Raw genomic sequence first — 12,766 nt, 5'->3', positions numbered from 1 at the left:
TTTTAAATAAATAATATATAGAAGTGAGAAATAGTTAAATAAAACAATTTAAATGTCTGTCTGGTGATGTTCTCCTCCTAATATAGCATGGCAAGAAAATCCTCCGAATATTAATGATTAACCTGTTGAATTGGAGATCGTTCACCTCTCAATGACTTCATAAATATCTGCTTCAATTACCTTTGGTAAATGAAATAACCAAACAATCATTCATTTTCTGATATAGCTTTAAAACTAATCTGAAAAGTTTTCAAAATAAATCACTTTAAAAATGGATAGTGTCTACCTTCTAAAAATGAAAGCTACATCTATGTTTGAGTTTTGAGGAATATGTATTAAGGTTAGAACAACCAACAAGAATGCATTTTTTTTGTAGAAATCCATGATTAAATCAAGTCTTCCTGACTAGTGATTTAAATCATGATTTAAATCAAATCCACCTTGGTCTCTGCACACCTTCCACATAAAATCAATAGCTAAGTCTCTACTTTTCTTCACAGAGCTTCTAGCACTTCTCCCTTTTCTGGATAAAAACTCTGCACGGGGTAAGGGTTGGGGTTTTAGAGTCAGACAGTTTAAGGCCAGATAGGACCACTAGATGATCTAGTCCAGTGGCTCTCAACCTTTCCAGACTACTGTGCCCCTTTCAGGAGTCTGATTTGTCTTGTGTAACCCCAAAGTTCACATCATTTAAACTACTTGCTTACAAAATCAGACATAAAAAGACAAAAGTGTCACACCACACTAGTACTGAAAATTTGCTTACTGTCTCATTTTTACCATATAATTATAAAATAAATCAATTGGAATATTAATATTGTACTTACATTTCAGTGTATAGAATATAAAGCAGTATAAACAAGTCGTATGAAATTTTAGTTTGTACTGATTTCGTTAGTGTTTTTTATGTAGCCTGTTGTACAACTAGGCAAATATCTACATGAGTTGATGTACCCTCTGGAAGACTTCTGCGTACCCCCAGGGGTAGGTGTATCACTCGCTGAAGAACCACTCTGACCTTCTGTATATCGCAGGCCACCAACACCCACACTTTGAATTTTTTTAGATTTTTTAAAGTTTTGTTTTGGTTTGGTTTTAGGTTGCTTAATGTCAAGGTGGTTGTTTTATTTTGGGGGAGTTTGGCTGGGTTGGCGTTTTTGGGATAGAATAAGGTATCAGTGTTTTAAGTGCCACTTTTTTGGTGGAAAGATGGTCAGATGCAAGTTAAGACTTTTATTTATTGTTTTAGTGCTGGTAAAAAGTGTTGATTGGCAGCCTAAGAAGCTGATAGTATCTAGGGAATAAATGTGGCACAAACATGGCCAGGGCAAGCTTCTTCCACACCATTTCTGGCCAATGTGCCTAATTCTAACCCAAAGGGAGCCCCTTTAGTAGTAAAAGTGCTTCAGTCCCCATGACCTACTCAGTTCTTGGTCTCTATGCTGAGATGGCCAGAAAGATGCCAATTACTGTCAATTGGCAGGATGTGAACACTTGGACTGCTAGGAACTAGATTGAGATCCACTAAACTCATTTCACTTAGATCACCAAACAAACAGCCATCATTGGTAATGACTTTGTTACTACATTTCTGGGCTTATATGTGGCTGAGCTATTCTACCTGACGAACTGACCTGCAAAATGACATTTTGAAAAATAATGTATTGTCCTTTTCCACCTAATATAAAAATGGTGAAATTATTTTGTTTTTTAAACCATGCCTCGTCCCACAGTGAACTTTGAAGAGCTGTCTATTAAGCCCCTGAAAAACAGGGCGGCCAAACAATTAACACTCTGTTTGAATCCTATCCAGATGTGTTTTTCAATCTGCTAAGGTCTCTGTGCTTGAATCTATTCTCCACGCTTCCTCCTTTAGTATGTTCCACTGGGTCAGTTCCCACTAAAACTCCAAATTAGGCTGCAAGTGCACCATAGCTTTTTGAGGGCCTGCAGAAATAGAGCAGGGATTTATCGCCCTCTGTTGGTAAATTCTTCTCACAGCAGCTTCTGCTGGCACCCGTTTGGGGATCTGCAAAAGAAACCTGAACACAACTGGTTTTAACGCCCCCCGAGGAAGCATCTAAAAGCAATGAATGCCCCTGAGATTTTAATGGTGACACAAGAATAAAACTTACATGTTGTACTCATTTGCAGGGACAGCCCTTCATTCTGAATGAATTTAAAATAAAGATGAATCTGAATCAGCCCCTCTGAATTTTGTGGACGTTTAGATTGGGATCTGATTTTTCAGGAGTGGATTACTAGCTCTATGGACCCCTTTCTCTATAATGGGTCAACTCAAAGCTCAGTCTCCGAACAGCTTCACTCTTTGCAAGGCAGGGCCATCTCTAATTGTAAGGCAGATCTCATTCTTCTGATGGAAGATCTTGCAGCGTGCTTCCATCAGACACTTAAAATCTCATTCTGTGTGAAATGAGTTAGGATCTCAGTCCTGTCCTTAGCTGACAAAGGTCTCCATTACATAAACCTTATCACTATTGTCTCACTTATGGGCAATCCCAGCTAAAGAAATAGTATTCTATGGCCAAGGAGACTGACACCTATTCTTAAAGGGGGTCTCTCCATGGTAAGGCTGAGGCACGTTAGTGAGGCAATAATGGGAGGAGTTGCTACTGTAAGTATGCTGTTGATAACAAGACTGCCTGTTTTCCAGGGTTTTCAGTCCAGCACTTTTCACCAACAGCAAATTGATATTTATTCTCTAATTCAAAATTATTGCAAATTTCTTTCTAATGTCATAGCTTGAAAGTCCTGACAGAGAGCAGAGTCACCCGGGCAGCCACTGTGGCCTGTATAGGGTAAAAAATTATTGTGGGGTTTGGTGACCAGATGTCCCGTTTTTGGGGGCTTTTCCTTATATTACTCCCCACCCCCTGTCCCGTTTTTTTCACAGTTGCTATCTGGTAACCCTATTGTGGGGGATCTGGTAGATTGTTGATAATTCACATTAATGACCAGTAGACTCATTATTAATTAAATTTTGCAAATTAGTAAGACTAAACCCCATTCATAGAGGTAGTCTCTCCAGGGCAGGGCTGAGACACATTTGTGGGGAAATTAATGCTGCAAATTAGTGAGTACGCCATGATATTGCCTGCCACAAGGGATTTTATTCCATTTATTTTACAAAGGTAATGAACTGTTCTTCCTGACCAAACCTTATGGTGTACTAGGAAATTATCTGTGGCATAGTTTGTGAAGGTAAGGAAGACTTAGGCCTGGTCTACACTTAAAATTTAGGTTGACATCCTTACAATGCTCACGGATTTGAAAAATCTTCACCCCTGAGCAACATAGCTATATTGCCCTAACTTTCTAATCTAGACATAGCTAGATCAATGGAAGAATTTTTCCATTGACCTATTTACCCTCACTTGGGCAGGTGGTGTTCCCACACCAAAATAAAAACCCCTTTTGTTGGAGTAGTCTCTATCTACACTGTGGGGTTGGGCCAGCATAGCTACACCACTATACCTATGGCTCTATGGTCCCTGTAGTGTAGACATGGCCCAAGTAACACGACACCTCACAACTGGCACTCTTTGAAAACAGAGGAACTATCCCCTATGGCAGGGGTTCTCAAACTTCATTGCACCATGATGACTCCCTTTGGACAACAAAAATTATTACACAACCCCAGGAGGGGGGACTGAAGCCTAAGCCCAACCGAACCCTGCCGCCCCAGGTAGGGGGCCAAAGCTGAAGCTGGAGCCCTGCCAGACAGGGAGGCCGGAGCCAAAGTCCAAGGGCTTCAGCCTCAGGCAGGGGGCCTGTAGCCTGAGCCCAGCCACCCCAGGCAGTGAGGTTCAGGCTTCTATCCCAGACCCCAGCAAGTCTAATGCCAGTCCTGGCGACCCCATTAAAATGGGGTCGTTACCCACTTTGGGGTCCCGACCCACAGTTTGAGAACCACTTCCCTATGGATAGTATGCTTGTTTTGTACTTTCGAGTTTACGGCATGATAGGAAATGCAGTGAGATTTTTGATAAGTTAGTGTCAACTGAATTAGTCCAGAACCACTGCAATAAAAATGAAACCCAGAAAGTGCACTTTATGTTCAAACCTAAACCAATTCTGAACTTTCCTCTCTTATTGTTCCAGCTTTGATCTTACAACAGGGGTGATCAGCTAACAACACACTACATTCCAGGACAAGTTGCATAGCTGCCTGTGTAATGTGGCTGTCATAAACGGATAGTTAAGAGTTAATGGAACAGAAATACTTCATATCTCTTTTGCCTGGAAAGGGTTAACAAGAACAGTGAGCCTGGCTGTCACTTGACCAGAGGACCAATCAGAGGACAGGATATTTTCAAATCTTGAGGGAGGGAAGTTTTGTGTGTGCTGTTAGTTTTTTGGGGGTTGTTCACTCTGGGGGCTCAGAGGGACCAGACGTGCAACCAGGTTTCTCTCCAATCTCTCGGATACAGGTTCTTATAGATTCAGAATAGTGAGTACTAGGTAGATAAAGCGACTTAGGCTTATGGTTGTTTTCTTTATTTGCAAATGTGTATTTGGCTGGGAGGAGTTCAAATTTATATTTTGCTGAAAGGATTTTAATTTGTACTTGAATACTTAGGCTGGGAGGGTATTCCCAGTATCTACAGCTGAAAGACCCTGTAACATATTCCATCTTAAATTTACAAAGATAATTTTTATTGTTTTCTCTTTCTTTAATTAAAAGCTTTTCTTGTTTAAGAACCTGATTGTTTTTTGTATTCTGGTGAGACCCCAGGGGACTGGGTCTGGATCCACCAGGGAACTGGTGAGAAGAAAGGAGGGAAAGGGGAGAGAAAGGTTAATTTTCTCTCTGTGTTAGGATTACTGTCTCTCTCAGGGAGAGTCTGGAGGGGGAGAGAGAAGGAGGGGAAAAGGTGAATTTTCCTCTCTGTTTTAAGATTCAAGGAGTTTGAATCACAGTGATCTTCCAGGGGAACCCAGGGAGGGGAAGCCTGGGAGAGGCAACGGTGAGGGAAAGGGTTTACTTTCCTTGTGTTAAGATCCAGAGGGACTGGGTCTTGGGGGTCCCCAGGCAAGGTTTTGGGGGGACCAGAGTGTACCAGGCACTAGAATTCCTGGTTGGTGGCAGCGCTACAAGTACTAAGCTGGTAATTGAGCTTAGAGGAATTCATGCTAGTACCCCATCTCTTGGACGCTAAGGTTCAGACTGGGGAATTAAACCATGATATGGTGTGCAGCGTGTGGGATAGATAGATAAGATAGAATCCAAAAGCCAGTGAGGTTTTTATTTCCCCCCCTGCTAGCTATCTGCAGGCAGATTGAGAGGTTTGAGTTTAGGAGCAAAAGCGAGTAGGATTTTTTCTTTCTCTTTCCCTGCTAGCTGTGGGTAAAGCAGGCTAGAGGAGATTGTTTTAAAAGCAAAGGTCTGCAAGTTTTTTTGGTCTCTCCCTTCTGAGTACTCTGAAGGCAAAGGCATTAGGGTTTAACAACGGTCTTTTGTTAAACAAAGGGACTCCAGTTGTGAGTCACCATACACCAGCAAAACACATTTGCAAATGAATGATTTTTTTTCTTTCTAACTCTGTCGGGAATAGCTAGGTAGAAGGAGTTTAAAAAAAAGAATCTGTTACTAAGCAACCCTAAGGAGGCAACAGAGAAGCAGCATTTCAGGCAGTAAACAGCAGAGGGCGCCCCAACACAAGAAAACAGAAACCATGACTACCAAGGACACCCTGAAACAGGAATGGGCAAAACTGGAGGCAGAGGAAAAAAATCAAAGATGCAGACCACAAGCGAGACATGGAAAAGAAACAAAAAGAACTAGAAATAAAACAAAAAGAGATGGAGCTGAGAGAAAAAGAAATGGAGCTGAGAGAAAGAGAAAGAGAGGCGGCCCACAAAAGAGAACAAGAAGGAAGAGAGGCAGCCCACAAAAGAGAACAAGAAGACAAAGAGGCAGCCCACAGAAGACAGATAGAACTCCAGAGGGAGGCCCATCAGCAGGCCCTGGCATTAGAACAGGCTAAGCAGAAGAACACAGCCGATCCTAGCAACCCTTCACCAGTTATTGTTCCACATCCCAAGAAATTTCCCACCTACAAGGCAGGTGATGACACTGAGGCCTTCCTAGAAAATATTGAAAGGACCTGCCATGGGTACAGCATCACTGAAGACCAGTACATGATAGAGCTGAGGCCACTGCTCAGTGGACCCTTAGCAGAGGTGGCGGCTGAAATGCCTAAGGAACACATGAACGATTATAAACTTTTTCAAACCAAGGCCAGAATCAGAATGGGGCTAACACCTGAGCATGCCCGTCAAAGTTTCAGAGCCCTAAGGTGGAAACCATATGTGTCATTCACCCGACATGCCTACCACATTGGAAAGAATTATAATGCCTGGATATCAGGAGCCAATGTTAAATCTCTGGACGACATGCACCTCCTAATACAATTGGAGCAGTTCTCAGAGGGTGTTCCTGAAGAAATAGAAAGGTACATCCTAGATGGGAAGCCCAAAATGGTAACTGAGGCGGGGGAGATTGGAGCCAGATGGGTGAAAGTGGCAGAAAAGAAAAGAGCTACTATCAAAGGGAGCGAATACCACGGGGGCACACCGACAACAAACCCTATACCCAAGGGCAACCCAAGACCCCACCTACAACCCAAGGAAAGCCGCTGACGCCCTATTCTCACACCTCACCAATCTCCAGTAACCCACCTCGGCCCAGTGACCAGTCAGCTGGGCGATGGTTCAAGTATAATGAACTGGGACATATAAAGGCCAACTGCCCCAAGAACCCCAACCGAGTGCAGTTCATTATATCTCCATCACTCCAAAGGTCCCCAGGCCGAGATGCCTCTCAAATACCCTCGGAGCGAAGGAAAATTTTGAGAGTGGGCAGAAAGAAGGTATCGCGTGGAGAGACACGGGGGCACAAGTGTCAGCTATCCACCAATCCTTGGTGGACCCCAAATTCATCAACCCAGAGGCCCAAGTGACAATTTACCTCTTCATGTCACAAGCAGTAAACTTGCCTACAGTTAAACTGCCTGTCCAGTACAAAGGCTGGTCAGGAATGTGGACTTCTGCAGTCTATAACAATTATCACATCCCCATGCTAGTGGGGGAAGACTTGGCCAACCAGGTAAAGTGGGCCAAGAGGGTGGGAATGGTTACATGCAGCCAAGCCAGGCAAGCTTCCAGACCCATCCCTGTTCCTGAGCCGTCCACAGGTGCCCCGTCTGTGTTAGCAGAGACCCAGACAGAGGTAGTGGACCCGGATCCCCTGCCTACGACTGCAACAGCCACAGTACCTCCAGTCCCAGACCCGGACCTGGAAACGCAACCAACACCAGAACCATTGCCAGCACTGATGCCAGCGCTTGCAAACGCATCTTCAACCCCAACACCAGAGGGCGCCAGCGAGCCTGAACTGGCAGAAGCAGCAGAGAACCATATCCAAGATGCTCAGCCAGAGCCTGAAATACCACCTGGTGCACCAGTGGAGAGCGGTTCACCAGCCACAAAAACAACCCCAGCACCTACATCGCTTCCCGAGGGACCAAGCCCAAGTCCAAAGTCTAAGGGAGAACTGGTGTCTCCAGCCTCCAGGAAACAGTTCCAGACTGAGCAGGAAGCAGATGACAGCCTTCAGAAAGCTTGGCTGGCAGCACGAAGCACCCCACCGCCTCTCAGCTCTTCTAACCGATCCCGGTTTGTTATAGAACAAGGCCTTTTATATAAGGAGACTCTTTCTGGTGGACACCAGGAAGACTGGAATCCACAAAAACAGTTGGTGGTTCCAACTAGGTACCAGGGGAAGCTCTTAAGCTTAGCCCATGATCATCCCAGTGGCCATGCTGGGGTGAACAGAACCAAAGACAGGTTGGGAAAGTCCTTCCACTGGGAGGGGATGGGCAAGGATGTTGCCAAGTATGTCCAGTCTTGTGAGGTGTGCCAAAGAGTGGGAAAGCCCCAAGACCAGGTCAAGGCCCCTCTCCAGCCACTCCCCATAATAGAGGTCCTATTTCAGCGAGTAGCTGTGGATATTCTGGGTCCTTTCTCAGAAAAGACACCCAGAGGAAAGCAGTACATACTGACTTTTGTGGACTTCGCTACCCAATGGCTGGAAGCAGTAGCTCTAGGCAAAACCAGGGCTAAAACTGTGTGCCAGGCTTAACAGACATTTTTGCCAGGGTAAGTTGGCCCTCCGACATCCTTATGGATTCAGGGACTAATTTCCTGGCTGGGACCATGAAAGAACTGTGGGAGACTCATGGGGTGACCCGGGAATGTCTGCAGCGGCAACAGATCAAGGAGTTGATGCACATTCCCATAAAAGTTTCCCAAAATCAACTGGTTAAAAATTATCCTTATAATGTGAAGAATCTTGCAGTGGTACATAATTAGTAGCATATGTAAGGGTGCATGTGTTTATTGATCTGTTTATTCTAGAGTTCTAGGGAGAAATCACTGCCAGTGTGGTTCCACACTGTCAGTGAGTTGGGGGGCGTGTCATAAACGGATAGTTAAGAGTTAATGGAACAGAAGTACTTCATATCTCTCTTGCCTGGAAAGGGTTAACAAGAACAGTGAGCCTGGCTGTCACCTGACCAGAGGACCAATCAGAGGACAGGATACTTTCAAATCTTGAGGGAGGGAAGTTTTGTGTGTGCTGTTAGTTTTTTGGGGGTTGTTCACTCTGGGGGCTCAGAGGGACCAGACGTGCAACCAGGTTTCTCTCCAATCTCTCGGATACAGGTTCTTATAGATTCAGAATAGTGAGTACTAGGTAGATAAAGCGACTTAGGCTTATGGTTGTTTTCTTTATTTGCAAATGTGTATTTGACTGGAAGCAGTTCAAATTTATATTTTGCTGAAAGGATTTTAATTTGTACTTGAATACTTAGGCTGGGAGGGTATTCCCAGTGTCTATAGCTGAAAGACCCTATACATATTCCATCTTAAATTTACAAAGATAATTTTTATTGTTTTTTCTTTCTTTAATTAAAAGCTTTTCTTGTTTAGGAACCGGATTGTTTTTTGTATTCTGGTGAGACCCCAGGGGACTGGGTCTGGATCCACCAGGGAATTGGTGGGAAGAAAGGAGGGAAAGGGGAGAGAAAGGTTAATTTTCTCTCTGTGTAAGGATTACTGTCTATCTCAGGGAGAGTCTGGGAGGGGGAGAGAGAAGGAGGGGGAAAGGTGAATTTTCCTCTCTGTTTTAAGATTCAAGGAGTTTGAATCACAGTGATCTTCCAGGGTAACCCAGGGAGGGGGAGCCTGGGAGAGGCAACGGTGAGGGAAAGAGTTTATTTTCCTTGTGTTAAGATCTAGAGGGACTGGGTCTTGGGGGTCCCCAGGCAAGGTTTTGGGGGGACCAGAGTGTACCAGGCACTAGAATTCCTGGTTGATGGCAGCGCTACAAGTACTAAGCTGGTAATTGAGCTTAGAGGAATTCATGCTGGTACCCCATCTCTTGGATGCTAAGGTTCAGAGTGGGGAATTATACCATGACAGTGGCAGAGGCCCAAGACCTTCAACCACTCAAGAAGCACAGCTGTCCAGGGTAAATTAATGTATTGGAGCACTTTGCCAAAGTCCTGTCAGAGTTGGTTAATGTGAGCCAAACAGACTCTTCCTACTACCTGCCTTGTAAATACATCTTAGTTTAAAAAGGAAAAAAAAGATGCATGCACAAACCTATTTCTGCAGAGCATACCACCAAACAAAACAAGAAAACCTAGGTAGCGTGCACTATGCAAATCTGCACAAAAATTCCAGTGTTCTTGCACCTTGTCAGCACAACACCCTTTATCGCTCATTTTATCTTAGTGCATCACACCTTTATTTTTAAGGCTTGACTTCATATCAGATTAGTTCTGAGCTTTCCAGTGTGACCACCACTCCTAATTTTGGAGTGTGTTTCACAATATTGGATGTTTTTCTGAATGCGTCAGATGCTGGAATTAAGAGATTGCATACGAATCTTTCTTTCATTTAAATATAAAGTTTCTTGCTCGCAGTAGTGGAGGAAAGCTTGAAAATGTGAAGTGAGTGCACTTTGAAGGCTTAAAAACTGGAAGACAAAAAGAATCCAACATTTATTATTTTTCAAAAAAAATCTTATCAATTTTAAGACCATCCCAGTTCTCTCTGGGGATCTCATTTATGCTTTTTGAATGCTGAGGGTTGGGGTGAGGGCTCAGACTGGGGGTGCAGGCTCCAGGGTGGGACCAGAAATGAGGGGTTCAGGGTATGGGAGGGGGCTCTGGGCAGGGCAGGGCCAGCGCTTCCATTTAGGCGACCCAGCACTAGGATTTGGGGGGGGAGGCATTTTGCTACCCTCAGCAGCAATTCGGCGGCGGGGGGGGGGGGGTTCCTTCCGCGCTCCAGGTCTTCCATGGCAATTCTGCAGCAGGTCCTTCACTTGCTCCGGGACCCGCTGCCAAAGTGCCCCGAAGACCGGGAGCCATGGAAGGACCCCCCACCGCCGCAGAATTGCCGCCAACGACCGGGAGCGCGGAAGGACCCCCTCCTAGGGTGCCAAAAACCCTGGCACCGCTCCTGGGGTAGGGGCAGGGAGTTGGGATGTGGGCTCTGGGCTAGGGGTGCATGCTCTGGGTTAGGGCTGAAGGGCTTGGGGTGCAGAAGGGGGCTCCAGGCTTGGGGGGAGTGAGGGATTTGGAGTGCTGGAGGGGCTGTGGGTTGAGGCAGGGGGGTTGGGATGCAGAAGGAGTACAGGCTCTGGGGTGGAGCTGGGGATGAGGGGTTCAGAGTGTGGGAGGGGGCTCTGGGCTGGGGTTGGGGTGCAGTGGGGGCAAGGGCTCTGGCTGGGGGTGCAGGAGTGGGGCCAGGGATGCAGAGTTTGGGGCTCAGGAGGGGGCTCCAGGTTTGGGGGGTTGGGGTTAGGGATGTGGGCTTACTCAGGTAGCTCTTGGTCAGCAGCGCAGTGGCGCTAAGGCAGGCTCCCTGCCTGTCCTCACTCTGCACTGCACCTCAGAAGCAGCCAGCAGCATGTCTGGCTCCTGAGCAGGTGGGGCAGGTGGCTCTGCGCAGGGCTCTCACCTGCAGGCACCATCCCCGGTTCCTGGCCAATGGGAGTGTGGAGCTGGTGGTTAGGGTGGGGGCAGCACATGGAGCCTCATGCCACCCTAACTTCCCCCACTCCACCCTGCTTGGGAGCTGGACCTTATGGCCACTTCTGGGGCGCAGCACGGTGCCAGGACAGGTAGAGACTAGCCTGCCTTAGACCCGCAGCTCGGCTGACTGGACTTTTAATAGCCCGGTCAGCAGTGCTGACCAAAACCGCCAGGGGCCCTTTTAGACCAGTTATTCCAGTTGAAAACTGGATGCCTGGCAACCCTATCTGGAGCTGCTGATTGGATTCAGTATACTATTTAAGCCAGAAACAAACACAGGAAGTTGTCTGTCCAACAAGGTGGATCCTGGCTTGCTGCTGCAGCAGACCCTTCTACCTGATTCCTGGCCTCATCCCTGGTTTCTGACTTCAGCTCTGCCTTGTTCCAGGTTCCCTGTGCCCTCAACCTTGTTCCAGTCCATTGTCCTGTTTCCTGACTGCTTTGGCCCTGACCTTAAGCTACAGTTCTTTGGTTTCCAGCTCAGCACTGACCCCTCAGCTTTGGCTTTTGTTTCCTGCTGATCCTGGCTCTGACTTTCAGCTGACACCTGGTTCCTGACTTTGGACCTGCCTATTGGCCTCTGGTTCCTAAACATCACATTAACCGAAACTTCCTGCATCCCTTCCACAGACCCTGACACTACGTGTATGTCACAATGGGCGCAATGCACTATTGCCTTTTCCCTGGCGTAGTCATGTATACAAGGTGCAAAGTCAGTTTAAAATGCTAACAAATCAAACTGATTGTGTTTATCACTTGCACTGGTGTAAATGACCAAGCAAGGTGCAAGGTAATGGTGAACTGGGTCAGTGTCTCGCTTTTGTCAGCAGTGATAACTAGAGAACAAAACATAACCCCTGAGTCTAAATCAGTGGTCCCACAACTTTTCCTCTCATGCCACCCCTTACCAGTAATAGAATATGTCATTGGCTTCCTCCCTTCTTCTCCCCAACTTGTGGTGGGACTGGGAACTGGGGGCCCAGAGTGGGGACTGGGCTGGCAGACGAGCTGCATCTGGGAGAAAGGGCTGCGGCCAGGGGCCGGGAGTAGAAATGGGGCCATTGTGCCCTCCCCCTCGGAAGTTCCTCCCTGCACTCCTACGGGTTTGTGCCCCACGGTTTGGGGGTCATAGGTATAGATATTCCCAAAGTTCTGGAAATTTTAGATCCACAAGTGGAAGCTCATGCTCACCTTTGGCTAATAACAGTTAAGGTAGTTTTTGTTGGTGGTAATTGTGCTTTTGGATTTTAGGGTAAACTATTTCCCAGTCCTAGACAGAGGGGATGTGTATGGAGAGGCAGGGGGTAGTGGTGGTGGTGGTGTTCCTGCTTGGTTTGTACTGAGCATGCTCAGTAACACTGCTGAAGCTGGCTGCCCTCACTCCCTTCTCCCCCTCCCCCCCAACAGCAGGCACAGGTCCCCTCTGATCCTAGAGGTGGATATGAGGGAAATGGAAAAGCAGCTGTGGAAATGACAGAATATTCTTTGACACATTAATGAACTTGGTCTATGCTGACAGGACACAGCCAAGGTTGTTATGTCTTTCCCATTCTTAATTTGCAATAGTTTAGTAGTTGTTACATTTGGTAGGACTCTAAGGAGCCCAAGAGTGTACAGGAAAGCCTTTCTTAAGGGACCAC

Source organism: Gopherus evgoodei, chromosome 4 (genome assembly GCF_007399415.2).
Source record: "Gopherus evgoodei ecotype Sinaloan lineage chromosome 4, rGopEvg1_v1.p, whole genome shotgun sequence".
NCBI classification, from domain to species: Eukaryota; Metazoa; Chordata; order Testudines; family Testudinidae; genus Gopherus; species Gopherus evgoodei.
This window is presented reverse-complemented; position numbering follows the sequence as displayed.